Source organism: Triturus cristatus, chromosome 5_2 (assembly GCF_964204655.1).
Source record: "Triturus cristatus chromosome 5_2, aTriCri1.1, whole genome shotgun sequence".
Classification (NCBI taxonomy): Eukaryota; Metazoa; Chordata; class Amphibia; order Caudata; family Salamandridae; genus Triturus; species Triturus cristatus.
In genome coordinates this window covers 577,690,076-577,707,847 of record NC_140588.1, presented here as the reverse complement: position 1 = coordinate 577,707,847, position 17,772 = coordinate 577,690,076, and the positions used below count along the sequence as shown (strand labels likewise).

Below are 17,772 nucleotides of genomic sequence, written 5' to 3'. Positions count from 1 at the left end.
AATCTATACAGTGGAGTTAGCTTAGTCACAATAAGGAAGTGAGCAAGGCAGGCTTACAAGAGCATCTCCTGCCTGGTGGTCTAGTGGCTAGGATTCGGCGCTTTCACCGCCGCGGCCCGGGTTCGATTCCCGGTCAGGGAAGATCCCTCTAAGACGTAGACGTGCGTAATTTGTCCACGCAGCTCAGCTTTTTTTAATCGAAGGTCCTTAAAAAGGCACCCCGACCTATAGACGAAAGCAGAGGAAAGGGGCTGGGTCCCCTGTGTCCCAGGTTGCTTTGCTCCCATTGCCCTCAGCCACCTTCATGCACACGCAGTCCCCCACCCAGTCAGGTGCTCTATGTGGGCGTAAAGTGCAGTACCAGCTCATCAGAAAGGTAAATTGCTGGAAAACCCGGCTGCGATGTATACATCTACTTTGGAGCACTCTTCTCCCTTGCACTCTTGAATCGGTCATTCGCAATGTATTCTTCCAGCAAGCTGAATAACGAGGTATGTGTGAGAAGGTGTACCAGCTGTCTTTGAGCTATCAGCGGCCACTAGGTGTCCCTCTTGTGATTTCCCGGGGATCCCGATTGTACAGGAATTCGTCGGTTCAGTGGCATGGGGGAGGGGATGGCCTGTGCTTGGAAGTGACAAACAGTCTGGTGGAATCATGAGTGTTTTTTCAAGTTCTGATTCATATTCGCTGTAGAATAAAATATGCTTTCAGCCCCCATGAGCTTTGTCACTAGGAGAGCAGTGTAGGAACTTTTGCTGTATGGCTGTGGGTTCCCTGGTGGTCTAGTGGTTAGGATTCGGCGCTCTCACCGCCGCGGCCCGGGTTCGATTCCCGGTCAGGAAACAGTCCTTCTTCTGCCCTTGAATGCTTTTCCTTCCCGCAGGTCAGGGCTTCTCAAAATGAATTTGCTTTTCTGACAAACAGTTTGCCTAGCATCCCGCAATCTGGCTCCTAATTTGATTTTCGCAAGGTTCCCTTTGAGTTGCTTTCCTCGGCGGGAGGAAAATCTCTTGTGCAAGGCTCTTGAGGAAGTGAGATTCTGTATTCCGAGGTGCGCTTCTTTTCGTAGGCTTCTGACCACATGGTGTGCGGCAGGAAGTCATCTTTGACAGGGCCGCAGGCTTTGTCTCCAAATGGCATCCCGGACCCACTGCAACCCACCTTTTTGCTGAAACGGAAGTCTGGTTCAGGGTAAGAAAAAGCTGAGCTGCACGTACCGAAAGCAGCAGAGCCCAGCGGCGGAGAGGGTGTGGCCAGGGCTGTCTGATTTGCATAGTGACCAGTGGCATCTTGGGAATGTACAGGCTTTGGAGCCTAACGGGTGCTGCAGGGGTCTGCCTGGCCGGAGAAATGCCTGTTTGGCGCTCCCCTCAGGACACACGTGTCTTCCGTTCGAGCATGGAGGGTGAGGGACATGGGTCACCCTCATATACAGGGGTGTGGGCATGGGCAGGATGGGGCGTGGGGGACCCGTCAGGGCATTGCCCGTTTGGAAGCCCGTTCGGAAGGCAAGAGGAGGCGGAGGCGGAGGCGGAGGCGGGAATCTCTGCTCAATTTTTTCCCGAGGCCTGGGGACAAGCCTTTGCACATTTGATCCTGCCGGGCCTGCATCAGCAGATCCTGCTCCGATGGCAAGGGAGAGCCTGCAGGTGTAAATCAAAGAAAGGGGAGAAATCCGCAAGAGGCGGGTTAACAAATTCCAGTGGCAGGCCCATGTTCCCCAGGAAGCAAGTACTTCCTCCTGCTCCCTTCAGTGGGAAAAGACATAGGAGGTGTATTTCTCTAAGCAGGGGCTCTGCGTAGGTGGCACTGCATTGCTTTGGGAAGCATCCATGCTAAGTGCAGAGTAGCAGCAGACCCCACAGCTGAGACGTGAATTGGGACTGTTAAGGAAGGGCACTGGGAGGGTGAGGAGGGCAGAGGAAAATGCTTTAAAAAAGCATCTGCAAGTTCCTACACACCCGCTGAAAACCCATACCAGGGATGGGGCTCGAACCCATGCGGACAACTGTCCATTGGATCTTAAGTCCAACGCCTTAACCACTCGGCCACCCTGGTGAGACCCTAGGCCCTGCCTTACTCAGCTCCCTTTTCATGCTGGCTGCTCCAGCGCAGGCTGTCCAGCAAGAGGTGATTGCAGAGTAAAAAGGCTTTTGCAGGAGGATAAAGGTAATTGCTTACGACAAACACACTGTGTGACACCTAACTTTTCCCCACTCGTACTTTATGGGCAATCTATACAGTGGAGTTAGCTTAGTCACAATAAGGAAGTGAGCAAGGCAGGCTCACAAGAGCATCTCCTCCCTGGTGGTCTAGTGGCTAGGATTCGGCGCTTTCACCGCCGCGGCCCGGGTTCGATTCACGGTCAGGGAAGATCCCTCTAAGACGTAGACGTGCGTAATTTGTCCACGCAGCTCAGCTTTTTTTAATCGAAGGTCCTTAAAAAGGCACCCCGACCTATAGACGAAAGCAGAGGAAAGGGGCTGGGTCCCCTGTGTCCCAGGTTGCTTTGCTCCCATTGCCCTCAGCCACCTTCATGCGCACGCAGTCCCCCTACCAGTCAGGTGCTCTATGTGGGCGTAAAGTGCAGTACCAGCTCATCATAAAGGTAAATTGCTGGAAAACCCGGCTGCGATGTATACATCTACTTTGGAGCACTCTTCTCCCTTGCACTCTTGAATCGGTCATTCGCAATGTATTCTTCCAGCAAGCTGAATAACGAGGTAGGTGTGAGAAGGTGTACCAGCTGTCTTTGAGCTATCAGCGGCCACTAGGTGTCCCTCTTGTGATTTCCCGGGGATCCCGATTGTACAGGAATTCGTCGGTTCAGTGGCATGGGGGAGGGGATGGCCTGTGCTTGGAAGTGACAAACAGTCTGGTGGAATCATGAGTGTTTTTTCAAGTTCTGATTCATATTCGCTGTAGAATAAAATATGCTTTCAGCCCCCATGAGCTTTGTCACTAGGAGAGCAGTGTAGGAACTTTTGCTGTATGGCTGTGGGTTCCCTGGTGGTCTAGTGGTTAGGATTCGGCGCTCTCACCGCCGCGGCCCGGGTTCGATTCCCGGTCAGGAAACAGTCCTTCTTCTGCCCTTGAATGCTTTTCCTTCCCGCAGGTCAGGGCTTCTCAAAATGAATTTGCTTTTCTGACAAACAGTTTGCCTAGCATCCCGCAATCTGGCTCCTAATTTGATTTTCGCAAGGTTCCCTTTGAGTTGCTTTCCTCGGCGGGAGGAAAATCTCTTGTGCAAGGCTCTTGAGGAAGTGAGATTCTGTATTCCGAGGTGCGCTTCTTTTCGTAGGCTTCTGACCACATGGTGTGCGGCAGGAAGTCATCTTTGACAGGGCCGCAGGCTTTGTCTCCAAATGGCATCCCGGACCCACTGCAACCCACCTTTTTGCTGAAACGGAAGTCTGGTTCAGGGTAAGAAAAAGCTGAGCTGCACGTACCGAAAGCAGCAGAGCCCAGCGGCGGAGAGGGTGTGGCCAGGGCTGTCTGATTTGCATAGTGACCAGTGGCATCTTGGGAATGTACAGGCTTTGGAGCCTAACGGGTGCTGCAGGGGTCTGCCTGGCCGGAGAAATGTCTGTCTGGCGCTCCCCTCAGGACACACGTGTCTTCCGTTCGAGCATGGAGGGTGAGGGACATGGGTCACCCTCATATACAGGGGTGTGGGCATGGGCAGGATGGGGCGTGGGGGACCCGTCAGGGCATTGCCCGTTTGGAAGCCCGTTCGGAAGGCAAGAGGAGGCGGAGGCGGAGGCGGAGGCGGGAATCTCTGCTCAATTTTTTCCCGAGGCCTGGGGACAAGCCTTTGCACATTTGATCCTGCCGGGCCTGCATCAGCAGATCCTGCTCCGATGGCAAGGGAGAGCCTGCAGGTGTAAATCAAAGAAAGGGGAGAAATCCGCAAGAGGCGGGTTAACAAATTCCAGTGGCAGGCCCATGTTCCCCAGGAAGCAAGTACTTCCTCCTGCTCCCTTCAGTGGGAAAAGACATAGGAGGTGTATTTCTCTAAGCAGGGGCTCTGCGTAGGTGGCACTGCATTGCTTTGGGAAGCATCCATGCTAAGTGCAGAGTAGCAGCAGACCCCACAGCTGAGACGTGAATTGGGACTGTTAAGGAAGGGCACTGGGAGGGTGAGGAGGGCAGAGGAAAATGCTTTAAAAAAGCATCTGCAAGTTCCTACACACCCGCTGAAAACCCATACCAGGGATGGGGCTCGAACCCATGCGGACAACTGTCCATTGGATCTTAAGTCCAACGCCTTAACCACTCGGCCACCCTGGTGAGACCCTAGGCCCTGCCTTACTCAGCTCCCTTTTCATGCTGGCTGCTCCAGCGCAGGCTGTCCAGCAAGAGGTGATTGCAGAGTAAAAAGGCTTTTGCAGGAGGATAAAGGTAATTGCTTACGACAAACACACTGTGTGACACCTAACTTTTCCCCACTCGTACTTTATGGGCAATCTATACAGTGGAGTTAGCTTAGTCACAATAAGGAAGTGAGCAAGGCAGGCTCACAAGAGCATCTCCTCCCTGGTGGTCTAGTGGCTAGGATTCGGCGCTTTCACCGCCGCGGCCCGGGTTCGATTCCCGGTCAGGGAAGATCCCTCTAAGACGTAGACGTGCGTAATTTGTCCACGCAGCTCAGCTTTTTTTAATCGAAGGTCCTTAAAAAGGCACCCCGACCTATAGACGAAAGCAGAGGAAAGGGGCTGGGTCCCCTGTGTCCCAGGTTGCTTTGCTCCCATTGCCCTCAGCCACCTTCATGCGCACGCAGTCCCCCACCCAGTCAGGTGCTCTATGTGGGCGTAAAGTGCAGTACCAGCTCATCATAAAGGTAAATTGCTGGAAAACCCGGCTGCGATGTATACATCTACTTTGGAGCACTCTTCTCCCTTGCACTCTTGAATCGGTCATTCGCAATGTATTCTTCCAGCAAGCTGAATAACGAGGTAGGTGTGAGAAGGTGTACCAGCTGTCTTTGAGCTATCAGCGGCCACTAGGTGTCCCTCTTGTGATTTCCCGGGGATCCCGATTGTACAGGAATTCGTCGGTTCAGTGGCACGGGGGAGGGGATGGCCTGTGCTTGGAAGTGACAAACAGTCTGGTGGAATCATGAGTGTTTTTTCAAGTTCTGATTCATATTCGCTGTAGAATAAAATATGCTTTCAGCCCCCATGAGCTTTGTCACTAGGAGAGCAGTGTAGGAACTTTTGCTGTATGGCTGTGGGTTCCCTGGTGGTCTAGTGGTTAGGATTCGGCGCTCTCACCGCCGCGGCCCGGGTTCGATTCCCGGTCAGGAAACAGTCCTTCTTCTGCCCTTGAATGCTTTTCCTTCCCGCAGGTCAGGGCTTCTCAAAATGAATTTGCTTTTCTGACAAACAGTTTGCCTAGCATCCCGCAATCTGGCTCCTAATTTGATTTTCGCAAGGTTCCCTTTGAGTTGCTTTCCTCGGCGGGAGGAAAATCTCTTGTGCAAGGCTCTTGAGGAAGTGAGATTCTGTATTCCGAGGTGCGCTTCTTTTCGTAGGCTTCTGACCACATGGTGTGCGGCAGGAAGTCATCTTTGACAGGGCCGCAGGCTTTGTCTCCAAATGGCATCCCGGACCCACTGCAACCCACCTTTTTGCTGAAACGGAAGTCTGGTTCAGGGTAAGAAAAAGCTGAGCTGCACGTACCGAAAGCAGCAGAGCCCAGCGGCGGAGAGGGTGTGGCCAGGGCTGTCTGATTTGCATAGTGACCAGTGGCATCTTGGGAATGTACAGGCTTTGGAGCCTAACGGGTGCTGCAGGGGTCTGCCTGGCCGGAGAAATGCCTGTCTGGCGCTCCCCTCAGGACACACGTGTCTTCCGTTCGAGCATGGAGGGTGAGGGACATGGGTCACCCTCATATACAGGGGTGTGGGCATGGGCAGGATGGGGCGTGGGGGACCCGTCAGGGCATTGCCCGTTTGGAAGCCCGTTCGGAAGGCAAGAGGAGGCGGAGGCGGAGGCGGGAATCTCTGCTCAATTTTTTCCCGAGGCCTGGGGACAAGCCTTTGCACATTTGATCCAGCCGGGCCTGCATCAGCAGATCCTGCTCCGATGGCAAGGGAGAGCCTGCAGGTGTAAATCAAAGAAAGGGGAGAAATCCGCAAGAGGCGGGTTAACAAATTCCAGTGGCAGGCCCATGTTCCCCAGGAAGCAAGTACTTCCTCCTGCTCCCTTCAGTGGGAAAAGACATAGGAGGTGTATTTCCCTAAGCAGGGGCTCTGCGTAGGTGGCACTGCATTGCTTTGGGAAGCATCCATGCTAAGTGCAGAGTAGCAGCAGACCCCACAGCTGAGACGTGAATTGGGACTGTTAAGGAAGGGCACTGGGAGGGTGAGGAGGGCAGAGGAAAATGCTTTAAAAAAGCATCTGCAAGTTCCTACACACCCGCTGAAAACCCATACCAGGGATGGGGCTCGAACCCATGCGGACAACTGTCCATTGGATCTTAAGTCCAACGCCTTAACCACTCGGCCACCCTGGTGAGACCCTAGGCCCTGCCTTACTCAGCTCCCTTTTCATGCTGGCTGCTCCAGCGCAGGCTGTCCAGCAAGAGGTGATTGCAGAGTAAAAAGGCTTTTGCAGGAGGATAAAGGTAATTGCTTATGACAAACACACTGTGTGACACCTAACTTTTCCCCACTCGTACTTTATGGGCAATCTATACAGTGGAGTTAGCTTAGTCACAATAAGGAAGTGAGCAAGGCAGGCTTACAAGAGCATCTCCTGCCTGGTGGTCTAGTGGCTAGGATTCGGCGCTTTCACCGCCGCGGCCCGGGTTCGATTCCCGGTCAGGGAAGATCCCTCTAAGACGTAGACGTGCGTAATTTGTCCACGCAGCTCAGCTTTTTTTAATCGAAGGTCCTTAAAAAGGCACCCCGACCTATAGACGAAAGCAGAGGAAAGGGGCTGGGTCCCCTGTGTCCCAGGTTGCTTTGCTCCCATTGCCCTCAGCCACCTTCATGCACACGCAGTCCCCCACCCAGTCAGGTGCTCTATGTGGGCGTAAAGTGCAGTACCAGCTCATCAGAAAGGTAAATTGCTGGAAAACCCGGCTGCGATGTATACATCTACTTTGGAGCACTCTTCTCCCTTGCACTCTTGAATCGGTCATTCGCAATGTATTCTTCCAGCAAGCTGAATAACGAGGTATGTGTGAGAAGGTGTACCAGCTGTCTTTGAGCTATCAGCGGCCACTAGGTGTCCCTCTTGTGATTTCCCGGGGATCCCGATTGTACAGGAATTCGTCGGTTCAGTGGCATGGGGGAGGGGATGGCCTGTGCTTGGAAGTGACAAACAGTCTGGTGGAATCATGAGTGTTTTTTCAAGTTCTGATTCATATTCGCTGTAGAATAAAATATGCTTTCAGCCCCCATGAGCTTTGTCACTAGGAGAGCAGTGTAGGAACTTTTGCTGTATGGCTGTGGGTTCCCTGGTGGTCTAGTGGTTAGGATTCGGCGCTCTCACCGCCGCGGCCCGGGTTCGATTCCCGGTCAGGAAACAGTCCTTCTTCTGCCCTTGAATGCTTTTCCTTCCCGCAGGTCAGGGCTTCTCAAAATGAATTTGCTTTTCTGACAAACAGTTTGCCTAGCATCCCGCAATCTGGCTCCTAATTTGATTTTCGCAAGGTTCCCTTTGAGTTGCTTTCCTCGGCGGGAGGAAAATCTCTTGTGCAAGGCTCTTGAGGAAGTGAGATTCTGTATTCCGAGGTGCGCTTCTTTTCGTAGGCTTCTGACCACATGGTGTGCGGCAGGAAGTCATCTTTGACAGGGCCGCAGGCTTTGTCTCCAAATGGCATCCCGGACCCACTGCAACCCACCTTTTTGCTGAAACGGAAGTCTGGTTCAGGGTAAGAAAAAGCTGAGCTGCACGTACCGAAAGCAGCAGAGCCCAGCGGCGGAGAGGGTGTGGCCAGGGCTGTCTGATTTGCATAGTGACCAGTGGCATCTTGGGAATGTACAGGCTTTGGAGCCTAACGGGTGCTGCAGGGGTCTGCCTGGCCGGAGAAATGCCTGTTTGGCGCTCCCCTCAGGACACACGTGTCTTCCGTTCGAGCATGGAGGGTGAGGGACATGGGTCACCCTCATATACAGGGGTGTGGGCATGGGCAGGATGGGGCGTGGGGGACCCGTCAGGGCATTGCCCGTTTGGAAGCCCGTTCGGAAGGCAAGAGGAGGCGGAGGCGGAGGCGGAGGCGGGAATCTCTGCTCAATTTTTTCCCGAGGCCTGGGGACAAGCCTTTGCACATTTGATCCTGCCGGGCCTGCATCAGCAGATCCTGCTCCGATGGCAAGGGAGAGCCTGCAGGTGTAAATCAAAGAAAGGGGAGAAATCCGCAAGAGGCGGGTTAACAAATTCCAGTGGCAGGCCCATGTTCCCCAGGAAGCAAGTACTTCCTCCTGCTCCCTTCAGTGGGAAAAGACATAGGAGGTGTATTTCTCTAAGCAGGGGCTCTGCGTAGGTGGCACTGCATTGCTTTGGGAAGCATCCATGCTAAGTGCAGAGTAGCAGCAGACCCCACAGCTGAGACGTGAATTGGGACTGTTAAGGAAGGGCACTGGGAGGGTGAGGAGGGCAGAGGAAAATGCTTTAAAAAAGCATCTGCAAGTTCCTACACACCCGCTGAAAACCCATACCAGGGATGGGGCTCGAACCCATGCGGACAACTGTCCATTGGATCTTAAGTCCAACGCCTTAACCACTCGGCCACCCTGGTGAGACCCTAGGCCCTGCCTTACTCAGCTCCCTTTTCATGCTGGCTGCTCCAGCGCAGGCTGTCCAGCAAGAGGTGATTGCAGAGTAAAAAGGCTTTTGCAGGAGGATAAAGGTAATTGCTTACGACAAACACACTGTGTGACACCTAACTTTTCCCCACTCGTACTTTATGGGCAATCTATACAGTGGAGTTAGCTTAGTCACAATAAGGAAGTGAGCAAGGCAGGCTCACAAGAGCATCTCCTCCCTGGTGGTCTAGTGGCTAGGATTCGGCGCTTTCACCGCCGCGGCCCGGGTTCGATTCACGGTCAGGGAAGATCCCTCTAAGACGTAGACGTGCGTAATTTGTCCACGCAGCTCAGCTTTTTTTAATCGAAGGTCCTTAAAAAGGCACCCCGACCTATAGACGAAAGCAGAGGAAAGGGGCTGGGTCCCCTGTGTCCCAGGTTGCTTTGCTCCCATTGCCCTCAGCCACCTTCATGCGCACGCAGTCCCCCTACCAGTCAGGTGCTCTATGTGGGCGTAAAGTGCAGTACCAGCTCATCATAAAGGTAAATTGCTGGAAAACCCGGCTGCGATGTATACATCTACTTTGGAGCACTCTTCTCCCTTGCACTCTTGAATCGGTCATTCGCAATGTATTCTTCCAGCAAGCTGAATAACGAGGTAGGTGTGAGAAGGTGTACCAGCTGTCTTTGAGCTATCAGCGGCCACTAGGTGTCCCTCTTGTGATTTCCCGGGGATCCCGATTGTACAGGAATTCGTCGGTTCAGTGGCACGGGGGAGGGGATGGCCTGTGCTTGGAAGTGACAAACAGTCTGGTGGAATCATGAGTGTTTTTTCAAGTTCTGATTCATATTCGCTGTAGAATAAAATATGCTTTCAGCCCCCATGAGCTTTGTCACTAGGAGAGCAGTGTAGGAACTTTTGCTGTATGGCTGTGGGTTCCCTGGTGGTCTAGTGGTTAGGATTCGGCGCTCTCACCGCCGCGGCCCGGGTTCGATTCCCGGTCAGGAAACAGTCCTTCTTCTGCCCTTGAATGCTTTTCCTTCCCGCAGGTCAGGGCTTCTCAAAATGAATTTGCTTTTCTGACAAACAGTTTGCCTAGCATCCCGCAATCTGGCTCCTAATTTGATTTTCGCAAGGTTCCCTTTGAGTTGCTTTCCTCGGCGGGAGGAAAATCTCTTGTGCAAGGCTCTTGAGGAAGTGAGATTCTGTATTCCGAGGTGCGCTTCTTTTCGTAGGCTTCTGACCACATGGTGTGCGGCAGGAAGTCATCTTTGACAGGGCCGCAGGCTTTGTCTCCAAATGGCATCCCGGACCCACTGCAACCCACCTTTTTGCTGAAACGGAAGTCTGGTTCAGGGTAAGAAAAAGCTGAGCTGCACGTACCGAAAGCAGCAGAGCCCAGCGGCGGAGAGGGTGTGGCCAGGGCTGTCTGATTTGCATAGTGACCAGTGGCATCTTGGGAATGTACAGGCTTTGGAGCCTAACGGGTGCTGCAGGGGTCTGCCTGGCCGGAGAAATGCCTGTCTGGCGCTCCCCTCAGGACACACGTGTCTTCCGTTCGAGCATGGAGGGTGAGGGACATGGGTCACCCTCATATACAGGGGTGTGGGCATGGGCAGGATGGGGCGTGGGGGACCCGTCAGGGCATTGCCCGTTTGGAAGCCCGTTCGGAAGGCAAGAGGAGGCGGAGGCGGAGGCGGGAATCTCTGCTCAATTTTTTCCCGAGGCCTGGGGACAAGCCTTTGCACATTTGATCCAGCCGGGCCTGCATCAGCAGATCCTGCTCCGATGGCAAGGGAGAGCCTGCAGGTGTAAATCAAAGAAAGGGGAGAAATCCGCAAGAGGCGGGTTAACAAATTCCAGTGGCAGGCCCATGTTCCCCAGGAAGCAAGTACTTCCTCCTGCTCCCTTCAGTGGGAAAAGACATAGGAGGTGTATTTCCCTAAGCAGGGGCTCTGCGTAGGTGGCACTGCATTGCTTTGGGAAGCATCCATGCTAAGTGCAGAGTAGCAGCAGACCCCACAGCTGAGACGTGAATTGGGACTGTTAAGGAAGGGCACTGGGAGGGTGAGGAGGGCAGAGGAAAATGCTTTAAAAAAGCATCTGCAAGTTCCTACACACCCGCTGAAAACCCATACCAGGGATGGGGCTCGAACCCATGCGGACAACTGTCCATTGGATCTTAAGTCCAACGCCTTAACCACTCGGCCACCCTGGTGAGACCCTAGGCCCTGCCTTACTCAGCTCCCTTTTCATGCTGGCTGCTCCAGCGCAGGCTGTCCAGCAAGAGGTGATTGCAGAGTAAAAAGGCTTTTGCAGGAGGATAAAGGTAATTGCTTATGACAAACACACTGTGTGACACCTAACTTTTCCCCACTCGTACTTTATGGGCAATCTATACAGTGGAGTTAGCTTAGTCACAATAAGGAAGTGAGCAAGGCAGGCTCACAAGAGCATCTCCTCCCTGGTGGTCTAGTGGCTAGGATTCGGCGCTTTCACCGCCGCGGCCCGGGTTCGATTCCCGGTCAGGGAAGATCCCTCTAAGACGTAGACGTGCGTAATTTGTCCACGCAGCTCAGCTTTTTTTAATCGAAGGTCCTTAAAAAGGCACCCCGACCTATAGACGAAAGCAGAGGAAAGGGGCTGGGTCCCCTGTGTCCCAGGTTGCTTTGCTCCCATTGCCCTCAGCCACCTTCATGCACACGCAGTCCCCCACCCAGTCAGGTGCTCTATGTGGGCGTAAAGTGCAGTACCAGCTCATCAGAAAGGTAAATTGCTGGAAAACCCGGCTGCGATGTATACATCTACTTTGGAGCACTCTTCTCCCTTGCACTCTTGAATCGGTCATTCGCAATGTATTCTTCCAGCAAGCTGAATAACGAGGTATGTGTGAGAAGGTGTACCAGCTGTCTTTGAGCTATCAGCGGCCACTAGGTGTCCCTCTTGTGATTTCCCGGGGATCCCGATTGTACAGGAATTCGTCGGTTCAGTGGCATGGGGGAGGGGATGGCCTGTGCTTGGAAGTGACAAACAGTCTGGTGGAATCATGAGTGTTTTTTCAAGTTCTGATTCATATTCGCTGTAGAATAAAATATGCTTTCAGCCCCCATGAGCTTTGTCACTAGGAGAGCAGTGTAGGAACTTTTGCTGTATGGCTGTGGGTTCCCTGGTGGTCTAGTGGTTAGGATTCGGCGCTCTCACCGCCGCGGCCCGGGTTCGATTCCCGGTCAGGAAACAGTCCTTCTTCTGCCCTTGAATGCTTTTCCTTCCCGCAGGTCAGGGCTTCTCAAAATGAATTTGCTTTTCTGACAAACAGTTTGCCTAGCATCCCGCAATCTGGCTCCTAATTTGATTTTCGCAAGGTTCCCTTTGAGTTGCTTTCCTCGGCGGGAGGAAAATCTCTTGTGCAAGGCTCTTGAGGAAGTGAGATTCTGTATTCCGAGGTGCGCTTCTTTTCGTAGGCTTCTGACCACATGGTGTGCGGCAGGAAGTCATCTTTGACAGGGCCGCAGGCTTTGTCTCCAAATGGCATCCCGGACCCACTGCAACCCACCTTTTTGCTGAAACGGAAGTCTGGTTCAGGGTAAGAAAAAGCTGAGCTGCACGTACCGAAAGCAGCAGAGCCCAGCGGCGGAGAGGGTGTGGCCAGGGCTGTCTGATTTGCATAGTGACCAGTGGCATCTTGGGAATGTACAGGCTTTGGAGCCTAACGGGTGCTGCAGGGGTCTGCCTGGCCGGAGAAATGCCTGTCTGGCGCTCCCCTCAGGACACACGTGTCTTCCGTTCGAGCATGGAGGGTGAGGGACATGGGTCACCCTCATATACAGGGGTGTGGGCATGGGCAGGATGGGGCGTGGGGGACCCGTCAGGGCATTGCCCGTTTGGAAGCCCGTTCGGAAGGCAAGAGGAGGCGGAGGCGGAGGCGGAGGCGGGAATCTCTGCTCAATTTTTTCCCGAGGCCTGGGGACAAGCCTTTGCACATTTGATCCTGCCGGGCCTGCATCAGCAGATCCTGCTCCGATGGCAAGGGAGAGCCTGCAGGTGTAAATCAAAGAAAGGGGAGAAATCCGCAAGAGGCGGGTTAACAAATTCCAGTGGCAGGCCCATGTTCCCCAGGAAGCAAGTACTTCCTCCTGCTCCCTTCAGTGGGAAAAGACATAGGAGGTGTATTTCTCTAAGCAGGGGCTCTGCGTAGGTGGCACTGCATTGCTTTGGGAAGCATCCATGCTAAGTGCAGAGTAGCAGCAGACCCCACAGCTGAGACGTGAATTGGGACTGTTAAGGAAGGGCACTGGGAGGGTGAGGAGGGCAGAGGAAAATGCTTTAAAAAAGCATCTGCAAGTTCCTACACACCCGCTGAAAACCCATACCAGGGATGGGGCTCGAACCCATGCGGACAACTGTCCATTGGATCTTAAGTCCAACGCCTTAACCACTCGGCCACCCTGGTGAGACCCTAGGCCCTGCCTTACTCAGCTCCCTTTTCATGCTGGCTGCTCCAGCGCAGGCTGTCCAGCAAGAGGTGATTGCAGAGTAAAAAGGCTTTTGCAGGAGGATAAAGGTAATTGCTTACGACAAACACACTGTGTGACACCTAACTTTTCCCCACTCGTACTTTATGGGCAATCTATACAGTGGAGTTAGCTTAGTCACAATAAGGAAGTGAGCAAGGCAGGCTCACAAGAGCATCTCCTCCCTGGTGGTCTAGTGGCTAGGATTCGGCGCTTTCACCGCCGCGGCCCGGGTTCGATTCCCGGTCAGGGAAGATCCCTCTAAGACGTAGACGTGCGTAATTTGTCCACGCAGCTCAGCTTTTTTTAATCGAAGGTCCTTAAAAAGGCACCCCGACCTATAGACGAAAGCAGAGGAAAGGGGCTGGGTCCCCTGTGTCCCAGGTTGCTTTGCTCCCATTGCCCTCAGCCACCTTCATGCGCACGCAGTCCCCCTACCAGTCAGGTGCTCTATGTGGGCGTAAAGTGCAGTACCAGCTCATCATAAAGGTAAATTGCTGGAAAACCCGGCTGCGATGTATACATCTACTTTGGAGCACTCTTCTCCCTTGCACTCTTGAATCGGTCATTCGCAATGTATTCTTCCAGCAAGCTGAATAACGAGGTAGGTGTGAGAAGGTGTACCAGCTGTCTTTGAGCTATCAGCGGCCACTAGGTGTCCCTCTTGTGATTTCCCGGGGATCCCGATTGTACAGGAATTCGTCGGTTCAGTGGCACGGGGGAGGGGATGGCCTGTGCTTGGAAGTGACAAACAGTCTGGTGGAATCATGAGTGTTTTTTCAAGTTCTGATTCATATTCGCTGTAGAATAAAATATGCTTTCAGCCCCCATGAGCTTTGTCACTAGGAGAGCAGTGTAGGAACTTTTGCTGTATGGCTGTGGGTTCCCTGGTGGTCTAGTGGTTAGGATTCGGCGCTCTCACCGCCGCGGCCCGGGTTCGATTCCCGGTCAGGAAACAGTCCTTCTTCTGCCCTTGAATGCTTTTCCTTCCCGCAGGTCAGGGCTTCTCAAAATGAATTTGCTTTTCTGACAAACAGTTTGCCTAGCATCCCGCAATCTGGCTCCTAATTTGATTTTCGCAAGGTTCCCTTTGAGTTGCTTTCCTCGGCGGGAGGAAAATCTCTTGTGCAAGGCTCTTGAGGAAGTGAGATTCTGTATTCCGAGGTGCGCTTCTTTTCGTAGGCTTCTGACCACATGGTGTGCGGCAGGAAGTCATCTTTGACAGGGCCGCAGGCTTTGTCTCCAAATGGCATCCCGGACCCACTGCAACCCACCTTTTTGCTGAAACGGAAGTCTGGTTCAGGGTAAGAAAAAGCTGAGCTGCACGTACCGAAAGCAGCAGAGCCCAGCGGCGGAGAGGGTGTGGCCAGGGCTGTCTGATTTGCATAGTGACCAGTGGCATCTTGGGAATGTACAGGCTTTGGAGCCTAACGGGTGCTGCAGGGGTCTGCCTGGCCGGAGAAATGCCTGTCTGGCGCTCCCCTCAGGACACACGTGTCTTCCGTTCGAGCATGGAGGGTGAGGGACATGGGTCACCCTCATATACAGGGGTGTGGGCATGGGCAGGATGGGGCGTGGGGGACCCGTCAGGGCATTGCCCGTTTGGAAGCCCGTTCGGAAGGCAAGAGGAGGCGGAGGCGGAGGCGGGAATCTCTGCTCAATTTTTTCCCGAGGCCTGGGGACAAGCCTTTGCACATTTGATCCAGCCGGGCCTGCATCAGCAGATCCTGCTCCGATGGCAAGGGAGAGCCTGCAGGTGTAAATCAAAGAAAGGGGAGAAATCCGCAAGAGGCGGGTTAACAAATTCCAGTGGCAGGCCCATGTTCCCCAGGAAGCAAGTACTTCCTCCTGCTCCCTTCAGTGGGAAAAGACATAGGAGGTGTATTTCCCTAAGCAGGGGCTCTGCGTAGGTGGCACTGCATTGCTTTGGGAAGCATCCATGCTAAGTGCAGAGTAGCAGCAGACCCCACAGCTGAGACGTGAATTGGGACTGTTAAGGAAGGGCACTGGGAGGGTGAGGAGGGCAGAGGAAAATGCTTTAAAAAAGCATCTGCAAGTTCCTACACACCCGCTGAAAACCCATTCCAGGGATGGGGCTCGAACCCATGCGGACAACTGTCCATTGGATCTTAAGTCCAACGCCTTAACCACTCGGCCACCCTGGTGAGACCCTAGGCCCTGCCTTACTCAGCTCCCTTTTCATGCTGGCTGCTCCAGCGCAGGCTGTCCAGCAAGAGGTGATTGCAGAGTAAAAAGGCTTTTGCAGGAGGATAAAGGTAATTGCTTATGACAAACACACTGTGTGACACCTAACTTTTCCCCACTCGTACTTTATGGGCAATCTATACAGTGGAGTTAGCTTAGTCACAATAAGGAAGTGAGCAAGGCAGGCTCACAAGCGCATCTCCTCCCTGGTGGTCTAGTGGCTAGGATTCGGCGCTTTCACCGCCGCGGCCCGGGTTCGATTCCCGGTCAGGGAAGATCCCTCTAAGACGTAGACGTGCGTAATTTGTCCACGCAGCTCAGCTTTTTTTAATCGAAGGTCCTTAAAAAGGCACCCCGACCTATAGACGAAAGCAGAGGAAAGGGGCTGGGTCCCCTGTGTCCCAGGTTGCTTTGCTCCCATTGCCCTCAGCCACCTTCATGCACACGCAGTCCCCCACCCAGTCAGGTGCTCTATGTGGGCGTAAAGTGCAGTACCAGCTCATCAGAAAGGTAAATTGCTGGAAAACCCGGCTGCGATGTATACATCTACTTTGGAGCACTCTTCTCCCTTGCACTCTTGAATCGGTCATTCGCAATGTATTCTTCCAGCAAGCTGAATAACGAGGTATGTGTGAGAAGGTGTACCAGCTGTCTTTGAGCTATCAGCGGCCACTAGGTGTCCCTCTTGTGATTTCCCGGGGATCCCGATTGTACAGGAATTCGTCGGTTCAGTGGCATGGGGGAGGGGATGGCCTGTGCTTGGAAGTGACAAACAGTCTGGTGGAATCATGAGTGTTTTTTCAAGTTCTGATTCATATTCGCTGTAGAATAAAATATGCTTTCAGCCCCCATGAGCTTTGTCACTAGGAGAGCAGTGTAGGAACTTTTGCTGTATGGCTGTGGGTTCCCTGGTGGTCTAGTGGTTAGGATTCGGCGCTCTCACCGCCGCGGCCCGGGTTCGATTCCCGGTCAGGAAACAGTCCTTCTTCTGCCCTTGAATGCTTTTCCTTCCCGCAGGTCAGGGCTTCTCAAAATGAATTTGCTTTTCTGACAAACAGTTTGCCTAGCATCCCGCAATCTGGCTCCTAATTTGATTTTCGCAAGGTTCCCTTTGAGTTGCTTTCCTCGGCGGGAGGAAAATCTCTTGTGCAAGGCTCTTGAGGAAGTGAGATTCTGTATTCCGAGGTGCGCTTCTTTTCGTAGGCTTCTGACCACATGGTGTGCGGCAGGAAGTCATCTTTGACAGGGCCGCAGGCTTTGTCTCCAAATGGCATCCCGGACCCACTGCAACCCACCTTTTTGCTGAAACGGAAGTCTGGTTCAGGGTAAGAAAAAGCTGAGCTGCACGTACCGAAAGCAGCAGAGCCCAGCGGCGGAGAGGGTGTGGCCAGGGCTGTCTGATTTGCATAGTGACCAGTGGCATCTTGGGAATGTACAGGCTTTGGAGCCTAACGGGTGCTGCAGGGGTCTGCCTGGCCGGAGAAATGCCTGTCTGGCGCTCCCCTCAGGACACACGTGTCTTCCGTTCGAGCATGGAGGGTGAGGGACATGGGTCACCCTCATATACAGGGGTGTGGGCATGGGCAGGATGGGGCGTGGGGGACCCGTCAGGGCATTGCCCGTTTGGAAGCCCGTTCGGAAGGCAAGAGGAGGCGGAGGCGGAGGCGGAGGCGGGAATCTCTGCTCAATTTTTTCCCGAGGCCTGGGGACAAGCCTTTGCACATTTGATCCTGCCGGGCCTGCATCAGCAGATCCTGCTCCGATGGCAAGGGAGAGCCTGCAGGTGTAAATCAAAGAAAGGGGAGAAATCCGCAAGAGGCGGGTTAACAAATTCCAGTGGCAGGCCCATGTTCCCCAGGAAGCAAGTACTTCCTCCTGCTCCCTTCAGTGGGAAAAGACATAGGAGGTGTATTTCTCTAAGCAGGGGCTCTGCGTAGGTGGCACTGCATTGCTTTGGGAAGCATCCATGCTAAGTGCAGAGTAGCAGCAGACCCCACAGCTGAGACGTGAATTGGGACTGTTAAGGAAGGGCACTGGGAGGGTGAGGAGGGCAGAGGAAAATGCTTTAAAAAAGCATCTGCAAGTTCCTACACACCCGCTGAAAACCCATACCAGGGATGGGGCTCGAACCCATGCGGACAACTGTCCATTGGATCTTAAGTCCAACGCCTTAACCACTCGGCCACCCTGGTGAGACCCTAGGCCCTGCCTTACTCAGCTCCCTTTTCATGCTGGCTGCTCCAGCGCAGGCTGTCCAGCAAGAGGTGATTGCAGAGTAAAAAGGCTTTTGCAGGAGGATA

The 17,772-nt window shown here is 53.5% G+C and overlaps 11 non-coding genes across 11 annotated transcripts; 4 read left to right on the top strand and 7 right to left on the bottom strand.

Moving 5' to 3' along the window:
* Window positions 1-1,975: 1,975 nt before the first annotated feature.
* On the bottom strand, window positions 1,976-2,058 carry TRNAL-UAA (transfer RNA leucine (anticodon UAA)). The gene has a single exon. It is a non-coding gene; the product is annotated as a tRNA-Leu (tRNA).
* Window positions 2,059-4,207: 2,149 nt separating this feature from the next.
* TRNAL-UAA (transfer RNA leucine (anticodon UAA)) lies at window positions 4,208-4,290 on the bottom strand. The gene has a single exon. It is a non-coding gene; the product is annotated as a tRNA-Leu (tRNA).
* Window positions 4,291-4,533: 243 nt separating this feature from the next.
* On the top strand, window positions 4,534-4,605 carry TRNAE-UUC (transfer RNA glutamic acid (anticodon UUC)). The gene has a single exon. It is a non-coding gene; the product is annotated as a tRNA-Glu (tRNA).
* A 1,828-nt stretch (window positions 4,606-6,433) lies between these two features.
* On the bottom strand, window positions 6,434-6,516 carry TRNAL-UAA (transfer RNA leucine (anticodon UAA)). Its single transcript has one exon. It is a non-coding gene; the product is annotated as a tRNA-Leu (tRNA).
* Window positions 6,517-8,665: 2,149 nt separating this feature from the next.
* TRNAL-UAA (transfer RNA leucine (anticodon UAA)) lies at window positions 8,666-8,748 on the bottom strand. The gene has a single exon. It is a non-coding gene; the product is annotated as a tRNA-Leu (tRNA).
* A 2,143-nt stretch (window positions 8,749-10,891) lies between these two features.
* Window positions 10,892-10,974, bottom strand: TRNAL-UAA (transfer RNA leucine (anticodon UAA)). Its single transcript has one exon. It is a non-coding gene; the product is annotated as a tRNA-Leu (tRNA).
* A 243-nt stretch (window positions 10,975-11,217) lies between these two features.
* On the top strand, window positions 11,218-11,289 carry TRNAE-UUC (transfer RNA glutamic acid (anticodon UUC)). Its single transcript has one exon. It is a non-coding gene; the product is annotated as a tRNA-Glu (tRNA).
* Window positions 11,290-13,123: 1,834 nt separating this feature from the next.
* Window positions 13,124-13,206, bottom strand: TRNAL-UAA (transfer RNA leucine (anticodon UAA)). Its single transcript has one exon. It is a non-coding gene; the product is annotated as a tRNA-Leu (tRNA).
* A 243-nt stretch (window positions 13,207-13,449) lies between these two features.
* On the top strand, window positions 13,450-13,521 carry TRNAE-UUC (transfer RNA glutamic acid (anticodon UUC)). The gene has a single exon. It is a non-coding gene; the product is annotated as a tRNA-Glu (tRNA).
* A 2,154-nt stretch (window positions 13,522-15,675) lies between these two features.
* Window positions 15,676-15,747, top strand: TRNAE-UUC (transfer RNA glutamic acid (anticodon UUC)). The gene has a single exon. It is a non-coding gene; the product is annotated as a tRNA-Glu (tRNA).
* Window positions 15,748-17,581: 1,834 nt separating this feature from the next.
* TRNAL-UAA (transfer RNA leucine (anticodon UAA)) lies at window positions 17,582-17,664 on the bottom strand. Its single transcript has one exon. It is a non-coding gene; the product is annotated as a tRNA-Leu (tRNA).
* Between the last annotated feature and the right edge of the window lie 108 nt (window positions 17,665-17,772).